Below are 7,500 nucleotides of genomic sequence, written 5' to 3'. Positions count from 1 at the left end.
ATTTTGTTCAGTTCTCACACGGCTGAGCATGGGATCGCAGGATAGAATCCTGGCCAGCCGCAGCTCTGTTAATGATTCAAAATCACTTGTTTCGTGATTTTATATATATATATATATATATATATATATATATATATATATATATATATATATATATATATATATATATATACACACACACACACACAATATGGTGTGTACTGTAGAGGTGAATATAACAGTCCGCTTTAATTCCTATTGCAGGATTTATGATCTTAAATTTCAGTGTATTAATGAATTAGTCTTAATGACCCGTCTTGTAAAAAAAAAGCTTTAAACCAGAAACTAACTTAAACCCTAAATAATTTTAACATGGCCTTCATGAAGAACTTACCTCCTAGCTGTGTAGGGAGAAATATCTCCTGTATTTAACCTCGTAAAATCCTGATAACTCTTGTGGGTCTAGGCTGATCAGCTCAGTGTTCTGGGAGGAGAAATACAAAGTTGGTGTATTGTGGAAGTCAAAGTTGGTGTACTGTGGAAGTCAAAGTTGATGTACTGTGGAATTCAAAGTTTGCTGGATATTATAGGTCGGATAACTTTGTCATGCTTGAGTATAGTGTTAGTATATATTTTTATGGAAAGGGGGAAGTTTACAACGAATTGGTTAATGGGGACAAGCAATTAGTGCTTTTAGGCGTGAACTGTACTGTCATAAAATAATCCTTTTAACCCGAATCTACAGCTGCGTATTTAAATTTGAATACAAGTCGTGTGTCTATAGCTGGAAACGGTATCAGTATTCACTGGCACTGAGTGAGTTAATGTAGCAGGGTGGTTAGTAGAATACCGACTGAGGTTTAGGTATGTGTGGCAAGGAAGGGAAAGGAGAAGGTTCTGTTGAGACTGACACACGCGTACCTCCACCTCCTGCCACGTCTGGCTCACTACTGATTCTTCGCTACGCTCATACTTCCCACTTCGATTCCCCCACGATGTTCCTCTCTAATTCAACTAATGAAGAAAATGCAGAAACTGTGATTATTTGCTATTTTCTTTCTCTGTCCGTCTGTCTGTCCGTCTGTCTGTCTGTCTGTCTGTCTGTCTGTCTCTCTCTCTCTCTCTCTCTCTCTCTCTCTCTCTCTCTCTCTCTCTCTCTCTCTCTCTCGTTCTTCAGTCTATTTTCTTACAACAGCTCATGGAGGATTACATTATCTCTATAAAGGCATTGGAATATATTGACCATTGATCGGGCTTTAAGGTGGTGGTCAAGTTTAATATTTTCTGATTTAGTCAGTGCAAGGTTAAATATGTACAGACTATATGGGAACTGTCTTGGTCACTGGCAGGGAAAGTATTACACAGTGGGCAGTGGAAAAGACTGTCTCAATCAATGCTTTTCGAACACCTAAATTTTTTACAGATTTCTAGCCATTGATCATGATCAGCCATCAGCCACATCATTAAAGACACAAATAACCCGCACTTAGGAGAGAGGCGCTTACGAGGACGTGTCGGTCAGAGGGACTGTAAATGATCCAAGTCTGACCAAAAAGTCGTCATAAGCTCCTCTCTCCTATGTGCGGGTTATTTGTGTATTATTCCAGTCACTGTATTGTGCCTTTTTGTTCTTCATTAAAGACACTTTCTCACTGTAAATTATCCAGCACACTTAACTAGAAGCATTGCAATAAGGTATGTTGCAATAGGAAAGAGTTAATGAAGGAGGACGTACAGTCAGTGAGGAAAAAACTGGCAAATATAGAACATTAGGTAAGATTTGTCAGGAAATAGAAGTGTTTCCTGACGTGGGTCGTAGTCATATGATGACCTGCTACTGGAACTTCTGGTCATCTGACCGAGGCCTTCCACTGGCTTACGCGTCCATCCCTATTAAAAATAAGGTATAACTATATGTGGAATATTAAATAAGATCTTAATAGTTAAACAATGTATATATGTAAATATAGGATGAGAGACGAGCTTATTGATAAGTAAGACACGTGTAACAACAGTTAGGTTATTCCGAAACGTTTCGCCAACACAGCAGGCTTCTTCAGTCTAATGCAGAGGAGGCAACAGAGATGTAAATACGTTGTAATCAGTCCATCATCCTTAAAGTTTTGAGGTGGTCAGACCACCTCAAAACTTTAAGGGTGATGGACTGATTACATCGTCTTCAAGTATCTTCTGCTTCTATCAACTTTTCTGTACTCGACTGAAGAAGCCTACTGTGTAGGCGAAACGTTTCGAAATAAAGATACCTAACTGTTGCATATGTGTCTTACCTAACATAATCATTTCTATAGGAGTCAAACAGCAGCTGGGAAATAAGAAACAGACTCGATACAAGGAATGTGATAATTGAAATACTGAACAACAACTGAGACGGGAGTGACTGGTATCAGGACAGTGACTCCTGTCTTGCTAGTTACCGATCCTGCCTTTCTGTCTGCATGTCTATGGTTCTGTCTACCTGCTGGGAAGACTTTCTGAACTCTGAGAGACAGACGTCGAGTGAAGACATTATGATGGCACCATTGTTTATACAAAAGTTTATGTGTACTTGAAATCAATCCTAAAATGAGGCTGTGGATCAGAGCTGTATGACCCTTGCGGGTTTAGCGCTTGGTTGTGATGATAACGATAATAACTGAGGTTATTAAATGATCGCGCATATGGGAGAGCAGATGACTTATAGAAAGTAAAGATGGCGGATACCAAAACCAGACCAGGAAAACGAATGGGACTTCACCGCCTCGTTAATCACTGTTGATATTTGGCGATGATTTGGTAAAATAAAATGTACGAGGCTGCCAACCTATGCTTGGCCAGTCCACCACCACGCCCACTCCTGGCCAGTCCACCATCACGCCCACTCCTGGCCAGTACACCACGCCCACTCTTGGCCAGTCCACCACGCCCACTCCTGGCCAGTCCACCACGCCCATTCTTGGCCAGTCCACCATCACGCCCACTCCTGGCCAGTCCACCATCACGCCCACTCCTGGCCAGTCCACCATCACGCCCACTCCTGGCCAGTCCATCACGCCCACTCCTGGCCAGTCCACCACGCCCACTCCTGGCCAGTTCACCATCACGCCCACTCCTGGCCAGCACACCGTCACTCCTACACGTGGTCACAACTACCACGCCCACACCTGGCCGCCCACGCCAGGTGTGGGCGTGGGCGGCTCCCCCCACTTTCCGACTGCTGTCGTCTTTTCTAAAGCAGAAAAACCTTTCTACTTCAAGTGAATTATTCTGTTGTTGTCTCACTTGTGTTGCTGTTATGTTGATGTGTTGCTGTTGTGTTGATGTGTTGCTGTTGTGTTGATGTGTTGCTGTTGTGATGTGTTCCAGTTATGTTGATGTGTTCCAGTTGTGTTGTGTTCCAGTTGTGTTGTGTTCCAGTTGATAGGTTGCTGTTGTGTTGATGTGTTGCTGTTGTGTTGTGTTCCAGTTGTGTTGATGTGTTCCAGTTGTGTTGTGTTCCAGTTATGTTGATGTGTTCCAGTTGTGTTGTGTTCCAGTTGTGTTGTGTTCCAGTTGATGTGTTGCTGTTGTGTTGTGTTCCAGTTGATAGGGTGCTGTTGTGTTGATGTGTTGCTGTTGTGTTGTGTTCCAGTTGTGTTGATGTGTTCCTGTTATATTGTATTCCCGTTGATAGGTTGCTGTTGTGTTGATGTGTTGCTGTTGTGTTGGTGTGTTGCTGTTGTGTTGATGTGTTGCTGTTGTGTTGATGTGTTGCTGTTGTGTTGATGTGTTGATGTGTTGCTGTTGTATTGATGTGTTGCTGTTGTGTTGATGTGTTGCTGTTGTACTCACCTAATTGTACTCACCTAATTGTGGTTGCAGGGGTCGAGACTCGGCTCCTGGCCCCGCCTCTTCACTGATCGCTACTGGGTCCTCTCTCTCTCTCTGCTTCCTGAGCTTTGTCATACCTCTTCTTAAAACTATGTATGGTTCCTGCCTCCACTACTTCACTTGCTAGGCTATTCCACTTGCTGACAACTCTATGACTGAAGAAATACTTCCTAACGTCCCTGTGACTCGTCTGAGTCTTCAGCTTCCAATTGTGACCCCTTGTTTCTGTGTCCCCTCTCTGGAACATCCTATCTCTGTCCGCCTTGTCTATTCCCCGCAGTATCTTGTATGTCGTTATCATGTCTCCCCTGACCCTTCTGTCCTCCAGTGTCGTCAGTCCGATTTCCCTTAACCTTTCCTCGTACGACATTCCCTTGAGCTCTGGGACTAGCCTTGTTGCAAACCTTTGTACTTTCTCTAACTTCTTGACGTGCTTGACCAGGTGTGGGTTCCAGACTGGTGCTGCATACTCCAGTATGGGCCTAACATACACAGTGTACAGTGTCTTGAACGATTCCTTATTAAGGTATCGGAACGCTATTCTCAGGTTTGCCAGGCGCCCGTATGCTGCAGCGGTTATTTGGTTGATGTGTGCCTCCTGTGATGTGCTCGGTGTTATGGTCACCCCAAGGTCTTTCTCCCTGAGTGAGGTCTGTAGTCTTTGTCCACCTAGCCTATACTCTGTCTGCGGTCTTCTTTGCCCCTCCCCAATCTTCATGACTTTGCATTTGGCTGGATTGAATTCGAGAAGCCAGTTACTGGACCCCATGTCCAGCCTGTCCAGGTCTCTTTGCAGTCCTGCCTCATCCTCGTCCGATTTAATTCTTCTCATCAACTTCACGTCATCTGCGAACAGGGACACTTCAAAGTCTATTCCTTCCATCATGTTCACATATATCAAAAATAGCACTGGTCCTAGAACTGACCCCTGTGGGACCCCGCTCGTAACAGGCGCCCACTGTGATACCTCTTCACGTACCATGACTCGTTGCTGCCTCCCTGTCAGGTATTCCCTTATCCATTGCAGTGCCCTCCCTTTTACATGCGCCTGATCCTCCAGCTTCTGCACTAATCTCTTGTGGGGAACTGTCAAAGGCCTTCCTGCAGTCTAGGAAAACGCAATCTACCCACCCCTCTCTCTCGTGTCTTACTTTTGTTACCTCGTCATAAAACTCCAGGAGGTTTGTGATACAAGATTTGCCTTCCATGAACCCATGCTGGTTTTCATTTATAATCTTGTTCCTTTCCAGGTGTTCAACCACTCTCCTCCTGATAATCTTCTCCATGACTTTGCACACAATACATGTCAGAGACACAGGTCTGTAGTTTAGTGCCTCGTTTCTGTTTCCTTTCTTAAATATGGGGACTACATTAGCTGTCTTCCATTTCTCAGGTAGTTGCCCAGTTTCAAGGGATGTGTTGAAGATTGTGGTTAGAGGCACGCACAGCATCTCTGCTCCTTCTCTAAGGACCCATGGGGAGATGTTGTCCGGTCCCATCGCCTTTGAGGTGTCAAGGTCACTTAAGAGCTTCTTCACCTCCTCCTCAGTTGTTCGGATGTCATCCAACACTTGTTGGTATATTCCCTCTTGATGTTCCTTTCTGTGCTGTCTTCCCACAGCCCTTCCTGTCTCTACTGTAAAAACTTCCTTAAATCTCCTGTTCATCTCCTCACATACCTCCTGATCATTTCTTGTGAGTTCTCCACCTTCTGTCCTTAATCTGATCACCTGGTCTTTGACTGTTGTCTTCCTCCTGATGTGGCTATACAACAGTTTCGGGTCAGTCTTGATTCTCGATGCTATGTCATTTTCATACTGTCGTTGGGCCTCCCTCCTTGTGTGATGTGTTGCTGTTGTATTGATGTGTTGTTGATGTGTTGCTGTTGTGTTGATGTGTTGCTGTTGTATTGATGTGTTGCTGTTGTATTGATGTGTTGTTGCTGTTGTGTTGATGTGTTGCTGTTGTATTGATGTGTTGCTGTTGTGTTGATGTGTTGCTGTTGTGTTGATGTGTTGCTGTTGTATTGATTTGTTGCTGTTGTGTTGATGTGTTGCTGTTGTGTTGATGTGTTGTTGCTGTTGTGTTGATGTGTTGCTGTTGTATTGATGTGTTGCTGTTGTGTTGATGTGTTGTTGCTGTTGTGTTGATGTGTTGCTGTTGTATTGATGTGTTGTTGATGTGTTGCTGTTGTGTTGATGTGTTGCTGTTGTATTGATGTGTTGCTGTTGTATTGATGTGTTGTTGCTGTTGTGTTGATGTGTTGCTGTTGTATTGATGTGTTGCTGTTGTGTTGATGTGTTGCTGTTGTGTTGATGTGTTGCTGTTGTATTGATTTGTTGCTGTTGTGTTGATGTGTTGATGTGTTGCTGTGTTGCTGTTGTATTGATGTGTTGCTGTTGTGTTGATGTGTTGTTGCTGTTGTGTTGATGTGTTGCTGTTGTATTGATGTGTTGCTGTTGTGTTGATGTGTTGTTGCTGTGTTGATGTGTTGCTGTTGTATTGATGTGTTGCTGTTGTGTTGATGTGTTGCTGTTGTATTGATGTGTTGCTGTTGTGTTGATGTGTTGCTGTTGTGTTGATGTGTTGCTGTTGTGTTGTGTTGCTGTTGTATTGATGTGTTGCTGTTGTATTGATGTGTTGCTGTTGTGTTGATGTGTTGCTGTTGTATTGATGTGTTGCTGTTGTATTGATGTGTTGCTGTTGTATTGATTTGTTGCTGTTGTGTTGATGTGTTGCTGTTGTGTTGATGTGTTGCTGTTGTATTGATGTGTTGCTGTTGTGTTGATGTGTTGCTGTTGTGTTGATGTGTTGCTGTTGTATTGATGTGTTGCTGTTGTGTTGATGTGTTGCTGTTGTATTGATGTGTTGCTGTTGTGTTGATGTGTTGCTGTTGTGTTGATGTGTTGCTGTTATATTGATGTGTTGCTGTTGTATTGATGTGTTGCTGTTGAGTTGATGTGTTGCTGTTGTATTGATGTGTTGTTGATGTGTTGCTGTTGTGTTGATGTGTTGCTGTTGTTGATGTGTTGCTGTTGTGTTGATGTGTTGCTGTTGTGTTGATGTGTTGCTGTTGTATTGATGTGTTGCTGTTGTGTTGATGTGTTGCTGTTGTGTTGATGTGTTGCTGTTATATTGATGTGTTGCTGTTGTGTTAATGTGTTGCTGTGTTGATGTGTTGCTGTTGTATTGATGTGTTGTTGATGTGTTGCTGTTGTGTTGATGTGTTGCTGTTGTTGATGTGTTGCTGTTGTGTTGATGTGTTGCTGTTGTGTTGATGTGTTGCTGTTGTGTTGATGTGTTGCTGTTGTGTTGATGTGTTGCTGTTGTGTTGATGTGTTGCTGTTGTATTGATGTGTTGTTGCTGTTGTGTTGATGTGTTGCTGTTGTATTGATGTGTTGCTGTTGTGTTGATGTGTTGTTGATGTGTTGCTGTTGTATTGATTTGTTGCTGTTGTGTTGATGTGTTGATGTGTTCCTGTTGTGTTGATGTGTTGCTGTTGTATTGATGTGTTGCTGTTGTGTTGATGTGTTGTTGCTGTTGTGTTGATGTGTTGTTGCTGTTGTGTTGATGTGTTGCTGTTGTATTGATGTGTTGCTGTTGTGTTGATGTGTTGTTGCTGTTGTGTTGATGTGTTGCTGTTGTATTGATGT

General features: G+C 43.2%; 2 protein-coding genes across 4 annotated transcripts in view; one reads left to right on the top strand and one right to left on the bottom strand.

Annotated features, from left to right (window-relative positions):
- Positions 1-931, bottom strand: part of LOC138855408 (uncharacterized) — a 30,913-nt gene extending 29,982 nt beyond the window's left edge. The window contains exons 1-2 of the mRNA XM_070104638.1: positions 901-931; positions 374-463 (exon numbers count right to left, since the gene is read on the bottom strand). The gene's annotated coding sequence lies outside the window, so the exon portion shown is untranslated. The remainder of the gene's footprint in view (positions 1-373; positions 464-900) is intronic.
- Positions 1-7,500, top strand: part of mRpS31 (mitochondrial ribosomal protein S31) — a 65,859-nt gene that overhangs the window by 17,185 nt on the left and 41,174 nt on the right. The window lies entirely within an intron of this gene.

This window comes from Cherax quadricarinatus, chromosome 5, assembly GCF_038502225.1.
Source record: "Cherax quadricarinatus isolate ZL_2023a chromosome 5, ASM3850222v1, whole genome shotgun sequence".
NCBI lineage: Eukaryota > Metazoa > Arthropoda > Malacostraca > Decapoda > Parastacidae > Cherax > Cherax quadricarinatus.
This window is presented reverse-complemented; position numbering and strand designations above follow the sequence as displayed.